The 22,923-nt window shown below is 41.9% G+C and overlaps 1 long non-coding RNA gene across 1 annotated transcript in view; it reads left to right on the top strand.

Moving 5' to 3' along the window:
• Window positions 1-22,923, top strand: part of LOC147755744 (uncharacterized) — a 52,993-nt gene that overhangs the window by 5,171 nt on the left and 24,899 nt on the right. Inside the window, exon 2 of the long non-coding RNA XR_015326541.1 lies at window positions 14,465-14,875. This is a non-coding gene — a long non-coding RNA (uncharacterized LOC147755744). The remainder of the gene's footprint in view (window positions 1-14,464; window positions 14,876-22,923) is intronic.

Raw genomic sequence — 22,923 nt, 5'->3', positions numbered from 1 at the left:
ATATCATTCCATTAATACTTACTGACTAATTAGTTCTACAGACAAAGATTCTACGTGTTTGAATTTCTTCCACTCATATTACGTATATCTGTAAGAAAGACAGAGTACATTAGTACCTACATTTTTGCGGGAAATGCAGCTTTCGATGGTCACACGGCACGTCGTATTCTGGCCATGGCAGGCGTTCTGTCGAGATACCGCAGCCCTACTAAAGACTAGTCTTAAGCGGACTTGTGAACCAACAAATGTGGAAAGAAAAAAGCACTTGCTTGGCTAGTGGGTTTAACGTGGCTTGGTCAGACCAAGTCTCGTTTTTTCAATGCGACGAAGTTCGGTCCTGGGAAAGAGTACTATCCAGGAACGCGAGAGCGACACTGGTGGCGTGAACCCTCGTCCGAGCCTAGACTGCGACTCGTCCGATAGTAGATTTCTGATTCAGTCAGACTGCTTCTTCTCTAAGGGACATTGTATTGCGAATTCTAGTGTGAGCATCCTAATTATATAGATTAACGCGGCCGCTCGTAGCTTTAAGCGCCATAGACGGCAGTGTTACGGACATGAATAAGCATGCAATACGAGCGGGGTGAGCGCTTAGGCTCATTACTAGTTTCGGTTTTTTGAGTTCCAACCCGTCTGATCAGAGAATAACATAGCAAAAAGGAAGACAGCCGTAACGAGACAGAGACGGGTGAAGGAAACAGGGAAGAGGGAGAGAATCAAGCGGTACAAATTATCTGGCAAAGAAGCACTGACGTGCGCCAAGCGACATAGCATGTAATATACTGGTAACTTCTCTCTGTTAAGTGCGTAAATCCATATTTTCGTCAGAAGGACAACAGTCTAACTTCATTCGTTGCAGGAATCCGAAAGTGTGAAAATCGACTGAGCAAATGATGTTTTCGTTGAGTCAAAAAAATTCAAGGTATCTTGGGTTGAATGAAATTTCTCAAATGCTGCTGAAAACGATATTTCAATAAATGGTGTCACCGAGGAGGAATCATTATATGGTAGACCGGTTCTTTTGGACAACAGGTTTCTGGGGGCCAACCTATATGAAGGCTTCTAGAACGAGGCCACGCGAGAAAACTGAACACACGATAACGAAGACTTTATTAGTATAACATTCGTTCCATAATCTTAAGTTACGAAGTTTAATGGTAGAAATCTTGCATTTGCACACTTAACCGAGGCCACGGCCTAACAAAATCTAGCGACTCTAGGTTATGTCTTAATTTCCCCCATAGGTAATATTATTCACAGTTCTGTTCGCATCGTATCGTTCGTGTCCTAGTGAACATATAATGTGTTAAAATAGCTGGATTGATATGATTGCCAATATTCATATGCCATGATGAGGAGGTATAAATGTCGCGTAAAAATGTACTTTTTTAGACTTTCGAAATATTCGTCCACTCTCATTTGCAGTTGATATACTTGCGTATGAACTTTATCAGAAATGTGTGGCAATGGGCGGGGGGAAAATCAGACCCACTAGTAATTTTGAGGTTATGAATTGTTCAGCCCGAGATCATGCGTATCGGCGAATATCAAACTGGGCGAGAAGAAATAACGATCGTATACAACAGGGTTATTGGGCCATGAATGGCAAATATTTCGTTAGCGTAGGGAACGGTTCAATTAATAATAGAACGTTCGGTTCTATACACTAGAAGACCAATAACTGCTTTAAAAGGTCACCATATAATGGCGAACGTTTTATGATTACTGCAGTGACAAGTTCTGTTTCAGTGATAGCCAGTGGTAACAGAAGGGTTTGATTGAACACCCCCTGAAAACCTTTAGCCAGTATTTTATCATACAGCTTTGATTAAACTCGTCTTAGTCTCGAAATGACGTATACTATGATCAAGATGTTGCCCCAGGTGCGCTGGTAGCGTAGGCAGTAACGAGCGCAGAAACTCGAAATTTTCCTTTAAGATATTACTGAAGAGACTAGAGTTTACTGTTCATTATTTTTCACAGTTCTTCCCTTACCTTAGGTTTTCATTGAGCCATACAATACGTTTACACGATTGCCGCCTTACCCAGATAAACAGGTAGATCAAGGAAGATAGATTAAAAAAAAAAAAAGAACACATACATTTAATTCAACGTGTGATTTTCATTGATCCCTTCACCCTTCTACTGAAACAACACTTTTGTGCTGATATTTACGTATCTTCGTTTGACATGACGATGTCTGTGCGACGCTTACGTATCCCATTTGCGTCCCACAAGGCAGTGACAATATCGCTATACTATTGCCTATTTAGCATTGAGTGCTAAATACGAAAACTAAAAGGGGTTTTGTTCTACAGGGGATGAAAATTTGACGTGTTAGTGTTAAGGCTATGGGGCGTGCTTGCTGTTGTTGATGGCTAACGCAGAAGTATTAAGGTAGCGCCGAGTATTAGGACAAGTCACCATTTGCTTGAATGGTGGTGTGTACTAATCCTATTTTGGTGAATAACGTTTGTCCGTGCACTTAAAAATGCTTTTTAATTTAATTATTTAAAGTTGTTAAGGGGGTAGATAGGGGTTCATAAAGGTATGAGTTGAATGTTTTTCAAATTTTACTGCAAATCTTGTTTTTGTTTCAAGTAGAAAATCTATCAACATGTGAAGCCTGTTCCACGAAACGTATAACGGTGGCTTAAGTTATAGATAATATAATTGTTAATAACAACTACATATAGAATCTGATTGGGTATATGCAAAACACGTTTATAATTATGGAAGTGCGAACTATCGAATTTGACCAGGCTTTAGCCATTCAGATGCTGTAAACCATTGTTTACTTTTTAACGGTTACTCTAAGCTCATCCATTACATTTAACAGTTATCCACTCGCTGCTTAAGTGCCACTTCTATCTGTGCCGTAAAAAGCAGTGCCCTATCTACAGATATTACTATTCCACCTCTGTTTTCCCCTATGATCGTTCAAACTGCTCCAGGGATTGTTCCTATTCAAGCGTCTATGTGATCCCCTATTTGACTGAGATCCTCGTGTTACCTTTAATATCATGCGTATAACGGTCTATTGTATAGCCGAAGCACTTGGCAATCCGCTACTCCGTTTGCGCCGGACGACAACCAGCAAGCAACGGTAACTCAACGACTGACTAGGTAAGACAGACACAGAGGGTGGATGGGCTCCCCACCATATGGATGCTACAATGCCACGTATCTACCTTATAGAAAATAAGGGAAAGAACGAAACCATCGAAGATCGCGGGTTATGACATTCGCATTCATGCATAATGTCACGAGTTGAAATTGGTTTCCGCACGTAAATGCAGAGATAGCGTGCAGCTGCGCGTTAGCCAGCAGCAGCAGCAGCAGCAGCGGAAGAGTAGCTAAATTAGTAAAAGCAGGTAGGTATTTGTGTGTTATTTGCCAATACGTATATCAAAGGAAGCCTTGCAACCGAGAAGTATCTGGTCCTCTGTCAGGTCTAGGGAGCTTGGCGTCCACCTAATCAAAACCTGGAGAGGACTGCATTACCTGCCTGGGGGCCGTGAGGAACCTCCTTTGGTCTATAGCTAACCAAAATAAAATGAACGCCGGGATGCATCGTAAATGGAAAATTGTAAACTTCTCTATATGCCCTCCCCTTTACCCTTATCCCCTAGTCTTTTCTTCGCTCTGCACCGCACTAGGGCATTGTAAATGGTCCACTGTTTCTTTAAATGAAACAAGTCTTCTTGCACTTTTTTTCTATTACAAACTTTCGCGAGGAGATCACTAATATTACGAGCTACTTCACATAAGATAGCCCACTGTTGCATATCTCGTATGTATTGCTCACTTACGCTTTAGAATTTCTGACTCAAATATTTACACAGATGGATGCTATTTATGGTTTTTTATTAGCGCGAAATCTTCTATTGGTCCATGAAACCTCGTCTTTTTGTCTATTTACGATCCTGCATATTTTTTTTTCTATCTGTCATTGAGAAGATCGTTCAAAAATGTCCCGGCTAAAGTTGGTGTGTTCCAACGGCTTCCCGAATATGGTAACAAAGTGCGTTCATTATGATAGGTTAGGAATAGGAATAGGATAGACAAGATTTCTTACAGCATAACTTTCTATTCTATATATAAACTTCTATCCCGAATAGTAAAGGTCGAAAAGACAAAAACACTTCGTACGCTCAATGTCGCATTACTTGCAAAATGCCTTATCGTACATTGCGTATTCGAAGCAGCTCTACAGTTGGTCTATCATTTTACTGGGACAGTATGAAATTAGGGAAGTTTATTAACGCTTGCATAGTCCTACTCTGTTCGTAACCCTGCAGCTGTAACGGGTATACAATTTTTCATTGTTACTGTCATCATTTATGTTCTACGTTAGTTTCGGCTCGCAAGCGTACAGCAGCGTCACATGACTAATTATGTATTATATGACGCGTCGGCCTACGTGCCCTAACACAGCCCCTCAAAAATATCATTTCGCAGCAAACGCGTTTTAACGAACGTCGCGTTTATTTTTCTTGCGCCGACAAAAATGCCAGTAGCCAATACAAACAGATTCTGATCGCTGGCTGCTGCAAAAGATTGATACGGATTTTACCTAAAAACAAACGACGATATTTGTACGTACTAGTTGTTTCTGATCGCGTATAGACCCCTAACGATAGGCTACGAAAGCTTGTCCTCGTGATAACATCGTTCCCCGTATTCGCCCGCTAATCTCGCAGCCGTATGATAGAATGCTTCACGGCAATACCAGATTCGAAACACAGAGGCTATGAACGATTGTTTGCTATCAGTAATTCGCGTCACGTCATATTCAAAGCAGTATTGCTTAAAAGTCGGAAGCTACTTTACTATTGACCATTGTAGGTTAGCAAATAGCAGACCGGAATCACCCAGGCCAACTTTGTTGTAGGACATGGCCAGTGGTTTGATGCGATGCATTTTTGTTTACGTTCCTGTTGCTGTTTGCACACTCTTTCGAGTCGCATCGTGTGATAACTTTTACTAAATACTGTGCACCTGCCTTTTTGGGTGTATTGGTATAACAAGTACGAGCATTCTCCGTTGAACGTTGGTTCAAATCTCGACGTTAGAAACAATTACTATCAGATATTAATGATCAGAGAATAGAGATTTAGGAAAACTATAGTATTATTACTAATGTCATAGACGGCTTGTACAGTTGCATAGGTTTCTTGAGGAAACCACCAACAAAGCCAGCAAGACCGACTACGGTTAGACTCCTAATGGGGGCGAGCCGTTCGCGCTATGCCTAAACTAGGTAGGTAGGTAGGTAGGTGATCCTGAGGGCTGGTTCACATAGAATAAATACCTCGTAATGCTAAATGAAAGAAAAAAATACGAAGCTGCCAGGTGACTGAGCGTCGCCATTATTCATGTGTGGCGTTAACTGTATGCTAGAGAGAAGGCCCAGTATTTGTGACAGGGTCGATGGAATTCACGAATGAAAAATTGGTCGAAAGGTTTGAGGCAAATATTTTGCCGGTGATTACATTTTGTCGTTATGTCGATTATATGAGAGTCGAGTTTATATAAGGATCACGTATTGGTTTCCTATCATTGCTGGAACAGTTCATTGGCGTTTGTTGTGGAACAGCTGGATAGCTGCATATAAAAATTACATTTATTTGCTGGAAGATGTATCGCCGTTTGTGATTCGTCGACTCAATAAGTGTGCTTCATATTTTTCAAGTTACCGTTTAAGTATCATAGTACGCCTAGCTGTTACAACGATTCATCCTAGCCTTGGTAATTGTTGAACTCGTATTGACACCTGTTGAAAGAAGATGTCGCATTGATCCTTTTCAACGACACATTCACTAAGTCAAGCACCACCTTATTAGGTCAAAGCCGTATTTGGCTAAATCAGTACGCGCTAGGAACGCGCCAGGTACGTCGTACCTTATATTGTGCAGGCAATGCAAACAAATCCATGATTTCACCGTCCGTATAAAAATGAGGCCTCTCGCACGGCCGATGTGTCAGCCCTGTATATTGCACTCAATACGGGTTGAAAAAATCTGAACGACTTTGTACTTTATTCAACACGATTCTATACGAAGCTCCAGAGAGGGTTAGGTGGCGTACAAAAGGAAGTAACAGGATAAAACCACACGCAAATTAGGGCGTGGAGTCTGGGATCATAAAAATATTTTTTCGTTTATTGTCTAGGGTCCGAAAAGGCAACCACAAAGCTTTACCAAACCCTCGTCCTCAGTGTAACAGTTGACATGAAGCCTTTAAGAAGGTTTGCAACCGAGCGCTATCTACCACCGTCCGTAGTTACCGAAAGACAATAGAAAGATCGTAGGATATCTTTGCTGCAGTCATCAATAAAGAAGTGTAGACTGCTTCATTGACATGATGATTCTGTTTGAATCTCAGTCGTTGATAGTCCGAACAACAAAATAGAAGTTCTCCATCGTAAAAATGTTGTTCGGTAACACCGAAGACTGAATTACGTCCAGATCGTCGAAACTAAACCGTCTTTCCGTTATTTCTAAACTCGTTTGCAGGCTTTACCCTGCAGCTAGCGGCTGCAGGAACAACCTATATAAAACTAATTAAATATGGCTATCGTTTCTTGTAATTTTACCACAGCTATAAAACATATCTGTCATCAATAATAATCGGCTCCCGTCCCAACCCGGTTTGCTTGCGTTAATGATAGTTGATTTAAAAACGCGTTGTTATCAGATGCAGTGCGCTTTACACAAGTGAATTTCTTCTTCAATGCTTGACGGTATTTCAAGGATCGGCTTGGTAGACGTTCCATGTACGTGTCGTGTTATTCTATGCAGTATGTCAGCAGTATTATAAGCAGTAAGGCCATTCAGGGAACCTCTTCTGATCCTATTTATTAGAACATAGCGACTATACGTTCAATTCACGAAAGGAAGATTGATTCCTTTAAGAAACTACTTAATTGACATTTTACAGAAAGCACGTTATAGCCGTTTAGGTGTTTGCCAGTGTTAGCTACCCCTTTTAAACACTCACTTTTGCGTCCGTGTCGTTGATGTTGCTTTCTTTACGTTGCCGTCAACATAAGACAGTTAGCGAGGTAGCACTGAGATCTCGTCAACGTGCATATAACTGAGTACGACTGTTCGCCACGGCTCATGTACGACTGCTTTTTCCCAGTTTTCCCATCGACCGCTTGAGACCTATACATGTTTCGAGGAGCTAGAGCCAGTGTCATCGCATCAGGATAACAGCAGCGGACTTTCAGGACGTCATAATCAAATGTGTCTGTTGCAATCGAGTGCTATTCGTTAGTGAGTTCCCTTACGTGTACGGTTCTTAATCACGCCTTGTGAATCGATGCGATCTTGTATTTGCCACCTCGTTAACAAATCATGTTAATTAAATGAAAATCATATCAATAGGGTATCCAGCTTTATAGTGCTAACTAATATACAGAAGCGTTTCTCTAAGCCATATTTATTATACTAGCCAGAATATCAACTGTTTTTAACGACCCCCGTTTTTTACTACGACATATATAAATAAATGGAATAGCCCGTGTTTGTAATAGAATAGTCCTATGCGGTGGTTTCCTATATACTGGAACAGGCAGTTAGCATAGTCAAATTAGCATAGTTAGCAAAAAGTTCTAACTTATATGAATTTAAACTATGAGTTTACGTTTAGCGTTTGATAAAAAGTGTTTACAACTAGCATATTATTCAACATTTGCTTGCCTCTAGTGAAATTATTTGCTAGGCTTTATGAGCTCTCTTACGTGTTTTCTGTCTCGTGGCTAGTCGTTGTGAAAGGTGGCCGGTCTTCGCTAGGCCTTGGTCTCAGCTAACAATTTTTACATAAGCAGCACTATATCCTCAAAAGATTAATTGAGAGAAGGGGAAACTAGTAAAGGGACTGAGCCGATGTGAAGAAGTATTGTGGCATGATTGCGTCCCGTAATTTAGTATACAAGTCGGATCGTCGTTCGTGGAATGCAATGAAGTGATCGCGCGCCGAAGTTCTTTATCCATACGACTCACCGGCCGTGAAAGACAGGGGCGGCTTCGTTTACGCCGTTAGCTCTAGCGAGCTACAGTGCGAGCAGTGACCGCAGCGATGGATCCCACCGGAACGCTGTCACTTAATGAACTTTCGCGGCGGATGGCAAAATTGTCTATAGCATCAACCACGACAGTTTACTGAAGTCGTTCGTCTAGTAAATACTACTGCTATACTCCTTTACCCTTTCCATCCCCGTTTGCGATTCCAGCATTCACAGTCCGAGTGCATCCCGTGTAAGGGCACAAGAGCGAACAGATTCCGGACCGAGTTCCCCGAACTGTAGCAGCCCCATTTCGTCGCAGCACGGCAGGCCTCTTTACGCCTACTGCCCGCCTATATTAATATATCATTTGCTGTTCGCGCGTCATGCTGTTTGAAATTTACTTGCTGCACGAGAGCTCTATATTAAAGTCATATATTGCGGCCGCTCGAACGTTGCCATCCCATAGCAGATGGTGTGGTCTTCATTGTGATCCCGGGTGGTCTAGGTCGTCAACGGCGTCGGCATCTACTGTGGTTTGGTAGAATTTTCAACTAAGTGAATTCAACCATCGAGTTTAGAAACCAGCTCGCACACACGCATCGAGACTACGAAAGCTTATGCGAAAATTCCTCCGTGTTGCGGGGAAGGGCAGCGGAAGCTGTGAAAACTGAAACCGCCGGCCTGCCTTGGCTGATGATTGTTGTGGTCCATTAAATCAAAAAGATGTGCTGACTCTCCTACAGGCTTGCTGCAAAATAGCTGCCACATGTGCTCATGTACATTGTCGGACATGGGTGGCCCATGCGATGTATTTACCAACGAGGTATACAACGAGAAAGGAGTTTATCGTATATACGTACGGGCTTACGCACACGTACGTTGATTATTTGCATGCAGAAAATTCTTTCATTTATCATATTGACAGTCAGTGGTTAGTCAACGGTAAACAGTGATATCGTCAATGGAAATTGACCATTTACTCGAAACATTAATATCGAAATATTCGAAATAAGAACTTGTTTTAAGCAGTTTTTATTTCGAATATTTCGAAGTTTTTATTCAACTACTTATTCGAAGCGACATTATAGCGCAAACGGTAGACAATTGCCGTTGTACGGCTGTTGTTAGCTTTTGGTGTTAACTATCACTATTCACTTAGTCACTAATTTTTCTAGGGCGAATATCCATGTAGAAAGTGAGCGCCATTAAAATTGCTTCTCGAGACGTCCGAATCATTAAGGACGCGACGTGGACGAAAAGTGGGCAACGCCTATTTAGACGGATGTTTCAAATCTTGAACAGCGATAAGTTTTTCGCCTCATACGCATGTACATGTTTAACTTGAATCTGTAGTAATGGGCGATAGTGTTTAGCCCTTACGAGATTTTATTGGCAAGGCGTGTAAGTTTTCATTCTGCCGAATTCCTATCTGTAGCTACGATGTCCTTCTAAGACAATATTAGGATTGTTAGGATATTATTGTTCGAACTTCATTCGTCAGTTAATAAAGAAAAAGTTGGTTGAAGCAGTGGAACCATAAATATGATGCCAAAAAGAACGCTCTGCAAAACCTAGCTAAATAAATAGTAATATTTAAAAAAGTAGTATTTTGCACTTATTCGTTACAAAGCCTTTAATGCGCATAGATGCAAATGTCAGCAAGTAAATGGCTATAACTACGGAAAATTTTCTCTACAAACGTACCCTTAGTGCCGTTATCAGGCAAGATGAAAAAATAAGGTTCAAAACACGCATTTTTCTACAATATACTTCAAGATTCCAACTTGAAACTTCAATCAAGTTACCTATAAAATTTAATTTTATCGAACGACAAATTATTCACACTTGCAAACATAGCCACTTAGCTTGGATCAATCTGAAAAATTTCAAGCTGTATTTATTCAGTTTATTAATCTAGGAAAATTTAAATTGTGTATATTTTGACATTATGAGAATAGAAAGAAGGTACTGCATAAGGTTTCCTATATCAAATTTTTTCACCACCATTAATTTTAGTTTTTATGAGATAGCGACCTGAGGTCTGTTCATTCGGCATTTTCAACATCTTGTGTCGTTAGATCCGCTGCCAGTGCCTTTGAGGAGTCCGGTTAAGCTGGGATAAGCTATAACCCTTAACCCGGAAATCGCGTGAGATGCGACTCTCCCGTTTTGTCATTATCTCTTACAAGTCATACCGCCACCATTTTTACGGAAACACAGCCATTAACAGCAACTCCTCAGGAATGCGATGGGGTGCATCGCTTCGTTATCCCGCCGTTGAAACTGTAAAATAACACAATAAAGCGACATCCCGGCACAAGAGCCAACCACAACAGTTTGCCCATCTGGGTTCGGTACCAAAATGTTTGATGTCACTGGGCTTTAAGTTCAGATTACTAGCAGAACAAAATATATATATATATATATATATATATAGGGGTACCAAGTTCAATAACACGCTTGCATCAACTTATACATAATAAGAAAAGATGTAAATAATATATCACGAGATTAACATACTGTTCATACCTTCAATACAGATTCAAAGGCGATGGCGTGACCGTTCATCCGGTTACCTTCACCCATTCGCTACCATGCTAAAAATTTGCTATCTATTTTGGCGAACCTTCGCCCTCACCTTCCGAGTTACTCAGAAAAGGTCTCGGTCGCCGGATGTCCGAATCGACATCTCAGATTTGTGACAAACGGCCGAGCGTCGGCGAGAGGATAAATTAGTCGGCATTTGCCTTATCCACGTAAAGCATCGATCCTGAGTGCCACTACTCTTGGAGTCTGCTAGGGTCGTAGATTACCAAATGACCCACTTAGGAGACAGCTTTAATTAGGTTGTTTCGGCCTTCTGTTTCATAGGAAAAGTCTTCAAACGGAATCGGCAACAGAAGGAATTCACATGGTCCCTTTGGGGCAGCCGTGTCCAGAACAAGATGGGGAACTCTACTGCTCGGTCATCTAAGCTTATCTAGTTCTTCCATAAAATTTCAGCCAGCAAGAAAAGCAGATTTCATGGTACACTGACGCACTCCAAGGTTGCAGAACTAAATATCTGGATCTCAACAAACACTACATGCAGGGCCTTCTCTAAACTATTGAACTCGTTTTATCTGCTGTCGGCCATCAGGACGCAATACGCAGCTTCCGTCAAACGCTTTCGGAAATCCATGTTATTCCTTCGAAATGGCTTTTCTGGCCCTTAGTAGAGAGGACAGAAGTCAGTCGATGGGCTGACGCGTAGCGTCTAGCATACGCTTTTCTTAGTGATTCTGCACGAAAAAGACGGTCAGTTTCGCTTACCTGTGCTTTCAGAGACAATAAATAGCGAAACATCTCTCCACTAAGCCGGCAGGGTGCAAATACGTAGGCATCAATTCAAAAGCGCAGTTCAGCAAAGGGCTAGAGCGCCACGGCTCCTAGAGTGCCCATCGCTGCCCCATTCGAGCTCACCGCCTTGCTGTTTTACAGATTCTTTGGTGTTTGCACTACAACAAAAGTTTCGCTCAGGCAGGCTGGGCTATATCGTGAATTCCTCATCGCGACTGCAAAAAAACAAGGGCACCTTTTAAGAGCTCGTGTCACTCGCCAACATCCTCAGATATATTATTTGTTGCGTGATGTAAGTTTTTTGGCTGGCAAATAGTTTTGAGTGCCGCGGTTAGAAGATAAACCGCAGGTTGCACTTCTGCCGGCACTCTGAAGGTGTTCTGGGCTATTTGGGAGGAGGTAAGAAGAAATGTCGATTTAAGATGTGCGCTTTCTGGGGATGGCTGGGTGGACGGACGATTGTAAGGCTACGACAAAATATTGTGCATACTCCTCGTATTGATTACTTGAGCTACAGCACTGACTACGTGTACTCCCTTCAGGAGGCTCTCTGCATCTAAGTGACAAGGTCCAGGCATGGAGTGCTTAGACCTAGCAAGTCCCTATTTGCACCATTTCTATTATATGTCGGCTCTGACTAGGCGGGGCGGATATAAGCCAATATGGAATACATGCGTGGGCCACGGAACAAGATAACGTGGCATAATAATCTTCGTTGGCAAGAAATCAATGACTCTGTGATTATGGAACACGAAGGCGTTTCTGTAGTTTGGTAACTAATTTTTAAAGCTAAACAGTTCACGGGGGAAACCCGAAGGCTCAAGTGGTCTACCCGCCTAGGTTTCCGTTTATTTGAGAATATTATCACTCCCTGCTAGCCCACAGCCTTAGAGAGCACTATGCTTCTAAAACCATCGTAAATCAACTGAGTAGTACTTAGCGGCTCGCTAGGATCGGATCTCGTGGAGAACTCCGTAAATGATCCCCGGTGTGACCGCGATGGTATTAGCCAAAGCAGCCGCGTTCTGAAGGCGTCGTTTGAGAGGCCACAGATGCGAGAACTTGAGTCACGAAATCCTCAGTTGGAAAAGCTCATGGTAGAATAAAACAGCTATCTGGAGCCATTGACATTGGTGGATACCATGTGTAGACGTCGATTCCTCGATGTTACGTTAATTTGCTCTTAATCGGTCTTTATGTAGCTAATCTGACTATCTAACCACCTTGCCTCCGACGGTTGTTTACTGCGAATAATCGTGTTTCAACGTTCCACGAGCTACCGTTGATTCTGCTATTGGGTCCTTGGATCGTTCTCTCCTTGATTTTCACATTTGAACAAAACGTGTTTTTTTAATGTTAAAAATGAGATACGGAAATATTAAGATATTTTTATTTATTTCAGTCTAATTATTCTGTGTTCTAATTACGAGTTGGAGTTTCCATTTTGTGAACATAAAGAAGATCAAATACGAAGGCGATAAAGGGCCTTGAACTTTTCCGTTTAAAAAATCCCCGTCCAGTTACATCAGAAACAATCGAAAGACACGCTAAGTCCTGCGTTAAACCCACCATTGCGTCGTACACTTGTAAAACAGGTCACCCCATTTGATTATTATTACCATTATTACTATTATTATGAAAATAGACACTAAACCGAACTTTTAAACATATTACATAAAATTGCACAGTATAATTAGTTACGCTCAAAAATATATAAAAAAAAATAATCTGTTACCTCCTGTCTGAAAAATTTGCATAACATATTGGCAATATTAAGCATGTTTTATGCTTCTCTTGTTGGTACACAGGCCTTAGGCTTACTTGTTCTAAATATTGGCTTACCAGGTTGATTTGTTCAGTGACGTCCGACTTATGCCACTTGTATATACTAATATTCACATTGCATAAAGATAGTGTAAGTGGTATATTCATTGTATACTACGTTTTCTGTTGGTTCAATACTGTCTTGGGACGTGTCGAGCCTAGTGTGCGATGGTCCTGACAGGGCTAAGGCTCAACCCGGTAACGGTGTTATCTCCTCTCATGATTGACGCAGGAGTCATGTAAAGTGGAGAAGTGTGTTAGGCAAATTACGACGACGGATACTTTTTACCAACGTTAACTAGATAGGCCGTATTGCATCGCTGTGCTCTTTGCACGCCCAACATCGTACGGTCGCTTATTTTGGTTTTGGCTAGAAGCACACGTCTGCAGAGATACAGTGACAGGCCCGCTCACCGCAAAAGCTGCATTATTTGCAATCGTTGTCCATCTCAATCGGTCACTTGTTTGAAGCTGTTGGGGGCAGGAGCCCATGTGTACTTAATATGCTGTCAAAAGCTTCTCTTTTTAGATTGATTGCGGTCTTTTCTCATTTTCTTAAGCAGCCATGCTCTTCAAGCAATGGCGTACCAGGCGCGAAAGCCAAGCTATCCAACGGCCATAAACCGGTTGTGGAGCCAACGCACAGCCAGTGGCAGAGAAAAACCCGAAGGCCGCATTGAAGTGTTTACTTCCATTCAAAGGCGATTTTTTTAAGAAGCTTTCTACAAAAAACAAATTCAATAATACTCTCTTCGTTCACGTTAAGGCAGATAGGAGATTATAGGCACCTGACAAAGCGTTCAGAGCTCATTCGACGAACCGCGCTGCTTGGCATAATCGGGAACACCATAATAGAAGAGACGAAATAAATTAAAATGAGACAGGAGTACCGTGAGATCTGCCTTTACACTTTAGCCCGTCCCATACGTTCTCCATAGAAGGCTGAATAGTACCACTGAACACTAGTGTCTTGTAAGTTTAAATACATTTCAATAGAATCAACTGAGAATAATTTTAACACCCGTCTATTGATTTGCGTTTACCAAGCTTCCGAATTCTGAACGTATCTTTACGCGCGCTCCTTGCCTCGTTTTTCGCTTAGCATAATTTTTCTCTAATAGTTCAGCTGTATTATTACATCAAACTAAATAGAGTAACACCACATTTCTATCAGTCCCCATGGATCAGATTAGTGATCAATAAACCTGGAACAACATGGTCAAAGCTGTCCTCGAGCTAACCGCAGACTTCAGCTAATAACGCACTCCTCTTGAATACATACTTCAGGGCACGTCGTCCTTCTTGTCCGCTATAGCGCACTCGTCCTCAACCAGCCACTCCTACCTGCACACTACTTCAGAGCAAAGCGAAACTTGCCGTCGGACAAGCGTTGCGCTGGATAAATATCGATATGGCGTGCGGCATAAGCATCGGCTCGACCCATCATCGGAGGCAACTCAGCGAACTCTATCCGAATAACAGCAGGTCTCACAAACTGGAGGTGCGCAGAGTTGCTCCTCTAAAACGGCGTCAGGAACAGAAGCACCACAGTCTACTAACGAACAGCGTGTATGGCAGAGACGAAGCGCTTTCTTTTACCCTTTCTTCATATGACCAACAACAAGTTCGTCACTCTTTTCGAATCTTGCTGTGTTCTGTATTTACATCATTTTTACTCCACTGTCATCATCTGGTCAGGTATGTACTTATGTTTTGCTGTTCTGTGTATTGCACGTACTCTATGTCCCTGGCCCTATTGCCTTACAAATCGTTGTTGTGAGGTGGCCTGCCCCTGGGATCAGTTGACGTCGTTAGAGAGGTATGTGTTTTTGAAATGGTGACGGATTGCGCCCTATTTACGCGCACTCTTGCTATCATTTGACACAAATACCCTGTTGAGATTGGTCTATCAATGGTTTTTGTTAATTCGATTATGGATTTTTCTCTCACTTGAATGAATGAGATGGATGAAACATGAATTTTGTGTCACAATGCACAGGCATACCCGTGCATTGATAGATCTTCAATGGGACAGCTTCAATGAGAGGAGGGGCCAGTTCAACCGCCTTACGACTGAGCTGGCAGTCGTCGACGGCTTTTATCGGTGACTGCTTAGTCGGCAATTATTCCCGAAGAGGGCCATTATTCCCGGCCATCACTGACGATGTGGGCAGGCGACTGGTCGAAACGATTCGTACCATTATGCCTAGCGTAATGCTTCGGTGGTGCCGTTAAGCAATGCTTCAGACATGTGTGTGCCATTACGCCTGATTGTGCTCTGGTAGCGCCATTGCCATTATTGATTATTATCAATTTTCCCACAATGTACCCAACGTAATTTTTTTATTCTAAAACACAAATATCGAACCAAAACGGTTTCAGCCGCTAACAGCTCTCCGATAGGGCGAGCATAAAAATGGGGTGTTTTTATGGTATACTTTCTATTCGCTTTTTACCGGCTTCGAACCTCTCGCGTCGATACGAAAAATGCTTCACGTTTTTTCATTTATGTCATGACACTTAGCGATACGCTACCGCTTGGGCGGCCAACATGTTGATCTTATTGGAAACAACGTTTTGTTGTCATCGATTACTGAGCAGTATGATTAGATCATAGCCGCAGACCTTGATACCAGCGAAAATCAGTATGTGTTTTCTAACCCTCACTGATAAGTGTAAAAAAATCAATAAAACTAAATGCCTCAGAAAAAAGCTAAATTCTTCGGAAATAAAACAAAGAAGTCATCGTGGCTGAAAATAGGACGTCAAATGAAAATAGGAACGTTATAATCAACTATTATCCGGCCTCTTCGCACTGGATACCCTTCCCTCCTCTCCACTGTTTTTGAATCGACGGTTCAAATTAGTGCTAAATTTCATGCAGAAAGGTCCTAAGAAGATTTACATGAGACAAATTAGAAGATTCCCTATCGAGTCCTGATTCTCAGAATGGCTCAAAAAACCATTTTGAATACGCTTAGATTTTTAATACAGGATTTAACAGATTAGTCTGTTTTAAGAACGTCTAAGGTTTTGTGTACTTCGGCCGTTCTAAGGCCTTGCATTTTTGAAACTTTTGATAGTCCAACATAAAATTCGGCTGAAATTTTTCTGTGCCATATTCGAATGAAACTTTAGCGAACTTATATCTACCGGTATCGATTGTATTACATCAAAGAGGTTATTGGCGGCTTAGAGAAGAAGTATTTTGCCAATGGCTAATAAGTTCTTTAGGTTTCAAATTGATGATGTAATCGTAGGGCATGGTGTGGAAAAAACAAGATTGTGACGACTAACATTTTAGCTCTGTTAGTCTTTAAAACATATAAAAAGAAATCTCCAAGTTTAAACGCTAGAGTGATGATGCAATCAAAGATCCCAAATATATAGCCGTTATATATAATATATATACATTTGTATATATAATATATATACAAGTAACTCAACTGTTCCGTTTTTTGAATTGCATAATATCACAATTATAACGGTAATTCGAGTACTGATGAGCTAGCACACGGGAACTTCTCTGCGGAAGGTACGAAAGAAGTCTAGGAGAGGACGAGAACTTAATAGGGTATACTGAGGAAGTGTCTAATGAGAAAGGTGAGGTGACTGACGCGAGTGTCGCAGATAACGAGGGATAATTGTGTAAAAATGGCACTTCATAATTATTATTCAGTCATCGGTAACAGGGTCCGCGTCTTCTCGAAGTAAAATGCTGCCATTGCTGGTGAGCGACCATAATGCTGCTTTGCGGAAACAGAAACCGAACTTTGATTCAAGACGGAGCTGCGGATTATGCTGATCGGAGAAGTAAGAGACATTTGTTCATCGTGCGCAGCAAGGGCGCATGTGTTACAAATGGGAGCGGATGACTGGGTCGCATAGGATCACTTGGGCGCCGGTGTTACATCACTATGAAGTGATTATAAAGGGCGGAGTCGTGAATAACAGCGTAGTACAGGGGAGAGCTCATGTTGAGAGTGCTTGAGTCAGGATTACTCAGTTGGCCGGCTGTAGGGCCGCTTAGGAGCGATCAAATTCTTAATCGCCATGCGGGTGATGCGTTTGAGGATGCGCGTACAACGCGTTTGCGGAAAATGTCCCTGGGATCATTGAATATAAGTACGACGTCCGGTTCGGTGGAGGTTCGTATTTTAGTCGCCAGAAAGTCATAATAATTGAAGGTAACGGTGGTTCGAACAGAGTCCAAATGTATATGAAAGCGAATCGAAAGAGATCATCCGGAAGGGCGTCTGTCTATTTAAAGTGGTGATAGAAGGCGATCCGCAGGGCAATGACGTGAGACGAGCCGGGTATGCAAGTGTTACAGATCAGATGCTTTTGAGGCAAGTTCTTTCGAATGAGTGAAATAAGTACACAGAACAAAACCTTTGTTCGGTAGGTATTTAAACGGCGCCAGCAGAACCGGGTCTTGGTATAATGAAGAGTGGAAATTGAATACTATGTCGAGCAGCGAAGCGTTTATGTTCAGGATGCTTTCCGAGCGAAAGAAAAGCGAAGTCTCGCTGTGGGTAAGGCTTGCGCATCACACCGAGACCTTCAGTGGTGAAGGTTATTGACCGACGGAGGTCGATCGTGTCGGCAACGATTTTCAAATTGTAAAAAGTCAATTTGAATAGCGGTGAGATACAAAAGTTGCCAAGTAATGAGTATTGAAATCAGGAAGCAATGCATTGGAGTAGAAAACGGTATCAAGAGGCGGAAGTGTGAAAATACGTTCAGGTACCAGAAGGCACGGTTTGGTAAAAGCCTAATGTCGTTACTGTTTCAGAAGGGAATAGCAAAGGTACAACGAGAATAGTATAGGCTAGACTGATGTACTGCCTTGTTAGACTTTGACACTCGGTATCGCATTGAGGCGGCTCAACGAGGTCTATCGGGGTGACCTGGCCGAGATCGTCAATGGAGCGGTATTAGTGAAGAGTTTTGGAATTACGATGAAGTGTTATTTAAAGTGAAGGAAACGCTCTGTTGGACCTGCCTTCGCCGGTCCGCACAGTTAAGAAAAAACGGCAATTTGCGGAAGCGGGAGTACGTAAGTACGTAAATAACGTAGTTCTACCGAAGATTTGGTTGGCGTCACTTCCGCCACAAGGGGGTTGCCTCGGCATCGAATGTGCTAAGGCAAATATTAATACAGAAAATGTATGCTTTTGCTTCCATTAAGGCAAAAACCAAAACGATTGTGCCTCAGTGTAGTTCTGTATACAACAGTAACCTAATTTGAGCGAGTTGGCGTCTACGAATTAAGCCGTTATGGATGAGGTGTTATTTGGTCATTCAACACAATACCGTCATATGTAACATATTCGTTCAAACGTAGATTGTTTTGTTTTTGTTTTTAACGCTGGAATATCCCCCAAAAACGATCTCTCATTTCCTCTCTCGCTGTTTCTACACAAGCAGTAAAAAAAGGGTTTTTTTTTTTACGTCAGTTGCTGTGTTCGAAACGACTTCACACCGATTTCATTCTAAACAACGATGTCAATCATGCTGCGACTGTCACTTCGAAGTCTAAACTAGTACCAAACGCACAATTAATTCGTCAGTCTTTTCGCAAATCGCTCGCTACCCCGATGACAAAGGCAACAGGCGAGCAATGGCAGACGTCATCTCGTCATCTGTGTCTCACGTGTTTCGCCCCGCAAAAAGCAATCGGGACGCAAACCTAAATTATGCCTTTGGAAGACGATTATGATGAGTGCGGCGGTTATCCACGTTATGCGCTTGTAGGTAGGCACCGCGAGCTTCAACGAATTAAACTAGAACTATTTCAGTATACAGAAAAAAATACTCGATAAATCGATACTATTGGGGGACGCTTATGGATAGCCTCTGGTGCTTGCTTGATCGAACCTGTATCAGAATATGGAATGCATCAGAAACGCTTTACCATGTCATTTCTCATAAAATTGTAATTACATGTACATGTCCCTGAACGGTCAATAGTTTGCAAAAGAAATATCATGCTTAAAAGGCAATGTAAAAGGGAGCACTATTCTGTCGATTTAGGCGACACATGTTAATCAATACATTGTATGTGCTTCTCGGGTTGATGTGCATCAGTTCCTCAGAAGAATTCTTTCTTCTGCATAGCGCCCCTTCGATCGTACCCCTCTGTGCACATGATGGAAGCTCGATCTATCTCTTAAACTATCACCTACCCGTAGCTACGTATGACAACATGCCTGGTAGAAGCTATAATAACCATATGACAAAGCTAGGTAGTACAAACTGGATTCTTCCGTAGCAGTACTCGATACAAAAGAAAAAAGCGTGTTTCGTTCGATCGATTATCTGCTCGAGTAATAGAAGCACGGCCGTCTTTTATCTTTTCAACCTTTTTCATCGTTATTATTACTCACCAATGATTTGTTTTACAAAGCAAGACACTTCTAATGGGTTTCGCATAGCAAAAGACCTCCACCTGTCGTGTATATGGGGATTAACAGGTAGTTTAGGCAGTTCATCCTATCGAGGGTCAAGCAAATTACAGTATGATAGCCTGAAAATGATAATTGTTTATTTTTTTTTTTCAACACCTGGTTAGAGACATCTCTGACAGTATATTTTATTCACTGTATACTAATTTCGACTCGCAGCCAATTTTCTTATCCCCGTACAGACTGCATTGAGGTCTCTATAGATAACAGTGTTTTGTTAAACTGACATAGCGCCAGTATGTCTGGGGTTGTTAAAGCCTCGCTTAAACAGAATCTAGCTTGTGAAGCTAGCTATATATCCTTGCTTTGGAGGTGAAGAGCTTTCACTTTTGCTTTGAAACCTACGAGCGAGTCAGTTTCGGACCAGTTGTACGTGTTTTGAAGTGTTCTCTATTTTAGATCCTCCGCCTTCTCTCATAACTCGTAACCGTCAACTGAGCACCTTGTTATTTTATCAACCTACAGATCATTCTGATAAGACTCGTTAGTGGTGATTTTGCATTTTCGAAGAAAGATGCGGGGGAATATTGTTGCCCTGTGTAATTTATATCTCGAGTGGTAGGAATTTGGCTTTGACCATAAAGAGAACGTCTTCAAACTAGTTAGCGGATTTGCCCTGATTGTTTTTTTGCATAGGCTATCAAAAAATTTCGACTTGAAGCAGAGGTCGAAAATGGCCAGACGATCACTACCTTCGAGGCCAAGTCAGAGGAATAGACTCATTTTAGTATTTTCGTGTTAGACCTTAGGCTTTTATAAGGGGCATCTGAGCCCCGTGCTCACCCCTTTCCAGTAGCGTACACCAAATTTCTCATGTCCCTAAATTTATTAGACGGGCACGTTATTACCGCATCGTTCTGGAACACCACTGGTATGTTACAGGTACGTTTGTGGCCATTTCGTTAATTTTCAAAGTAGTAATTTCGAAGTAAGGTTTCATAACTTGCTAAACAGTTTTAACAAAGAGGTCTTTTGCAGACGCCGTTTCCAAGCAAGTATTGCAATTATGCACGTTTTGTGCATCGAGTCAACTCGCTAAATGCTTGTTGATCTATGTTTTTTTCACAGGGATAAACATAGGTGAACGAAAGCCACTGGTCGAGCTCAGCTATAGTAAATAGACAAATCTAGCACTAATCCTACAATATATTCCGTATTCATCTTTGTTGGTCGTTGAAAACTCTAAGCTCTGCTAAATCTATAATCTGCTTCAGTTAAAATTTAGCCTAAATTTTGTTGTTGCTTTCGATTGTAAACATGCTCGACAAAATCTCACCGTGCGACAGCAAACGGAGTTAACTCAGAGCGTTTGTCACGCCGTTGATGGTAACACACAGACGTACATAGTGAACACGTGCCAAGAAGGATAGATCATATGTATTACTCAGAGACAACGTACTTCTTTGCATGGACGTGCATGGACTATGCGAAGCATAATCAAGCCAATGCAAGATCGAAATGACATTAGTTATCAAATGCACGAGGCTGGTTCGATGAGCACTATTACCATTGTACATCGAAATGCCCATAAAAAATCTCAGTACATATATTTATCGTGTTCGTAGTCCAATATTCTCCCTAACGTTTATTCATGATCAGAACCTTAACGAACGCAGAAGGCATTAATTAATTATGATGGCGATGGTCCTTGTAAGGTCATTCCTTCGAATTGCAACACCATAGTACACAGTACAATTTAGTGTCCAGATGCCGCGCCTGCACAGGGGACATGTCCCGTACTTGGGCCAAGAGTTAATGACTTTTATATATTGAATTTGATCAAAATTAGGTATTGTGAATGTGTAGTGAGGCGGAATAGACTACACCTGCATATAGGCATCCTGTTGTTTGTATCAATGTGTGGTTTCTGTGCTTGCGCTGGTTGGGACCGGACCAGGCTCAAGCTGTCAGAACGCTTAACGCCCCGTTTATCCAGTTGTTGACAAATCCGCTGACAATAAGAGCTGAGACGGCAGCACAACTTTAACGTGTTCATCTTTTTACTAAAGCCAACTGTAATGCCATAAAATTATACGTACCTGATAGCATAATTTTGTCAAACACCTCAAACCCTACTCATTCACCTCCCCCGTGTCGTAATCGTCTTATCTGTCCTATACAAAAGTGGCCGTCTTGTATTCACACCCATCGTCGCCCATCGCAAACCGTCAGCCAGAGATGGTACGCCCTTGTCGTCGCAACTCTCCGTACTATTTTCTCATAGAGGTCCGTTTCGCCAGCGCTCACAACCGCAACAAATTTGCCGTCAAAAGACAACGTCATCTCGCCTGCGCTGACATGCGAAGCATGTCAGCGCAGGCGAGATCATGTAAGTTACGCATACAGTCAGAGTATAGGAACTGCTGTCGTCCTGTGCAGCGTAACTGAATAGAATGGATATGTGAGTTACTTTATATATAGATGAAAAGGTTGTTTGTAGAGAGATCCAGTCGGGTCGATGGGAAAAGTCTGTGGAAAATTATTGTTGTTTCACGCGGATCTTCTTCAGCCGTTCCATTGGCCAACTAGAGGGGCAGACTCCCTCCGCTTGAGAAGCACCTCCCTGGCTTGGCTTCTGATAATAGAGTGACAAGAATAATCGGCACGCTGCAGGGACAAGGTCACCAGTAAATATAGCGCGGGTGAAGGGAGACGCTGAAATGTTGGTAGGCTACGGTCTGGACTATTGCCACAAAGTATCGCCTCTAGTATAACCATTATTGTGATGATAATAGAAAAACGAGCAGAAATTAACTTAAAAGAGGGAAGTTTGTTACTAGATTTGGGCGTGTAGACAAGTCTACCTATTTAGCCACTGTGAAGGTTCTGACAAAAACATACAAAGCTAAACTGTAATAGAATCTGAATATCGCTTTCAGACGATTCCATAGGTCCTCGTGGCCTTCTCGTCTAAAGCTTTCGCACGGTATTTGCAACGCTAGTTTGAAAACGTTTTATACAACTTCACAAAACGATTACTGTGACCGTCATTGGATGGACGGGCCTCACATGAACAAAATGGTTATCGAAATCGTTATGTAAACTTATATTAATTGAAACCTTGTTTCGGGGTAATTTTGATGAGCAACCGTGAGCTTTTAACAAATAACGAATTCACAGAGAGATTAAAGAGCTTTGTTACAGTTCGGGGCAAATGACGCACAGGGGCTTAATTATCTTTGTGCGGACAGGTGTTTAGGGCCATCCGCCAAAGAATAGCAGGTATCGAATTTTATCATCAATCAAGGCTCAATTAACTAGGTCGTACACACCAATTCG

Source organism: Varroa destructor, unplaced genomic scaffold (assembly GCF_002443255.2).
Source record: "Varroa destructor unplaced genomic scaffold, Vdes_3.0 BEIS01000004.1, whole genome shotgun sequence".
Taxonomy (NCBI): Eukaryota; Metazoa; Arthropoda; class Arachnida; order Mesostigmata; family Varroidae; genus Varroa; species Varroa destructor.
The sequence above is the reverse complement of the archived record's forward strand: the minus strand, read 5'-3'. Positions and strand labels throughout refer to the sequence as shown.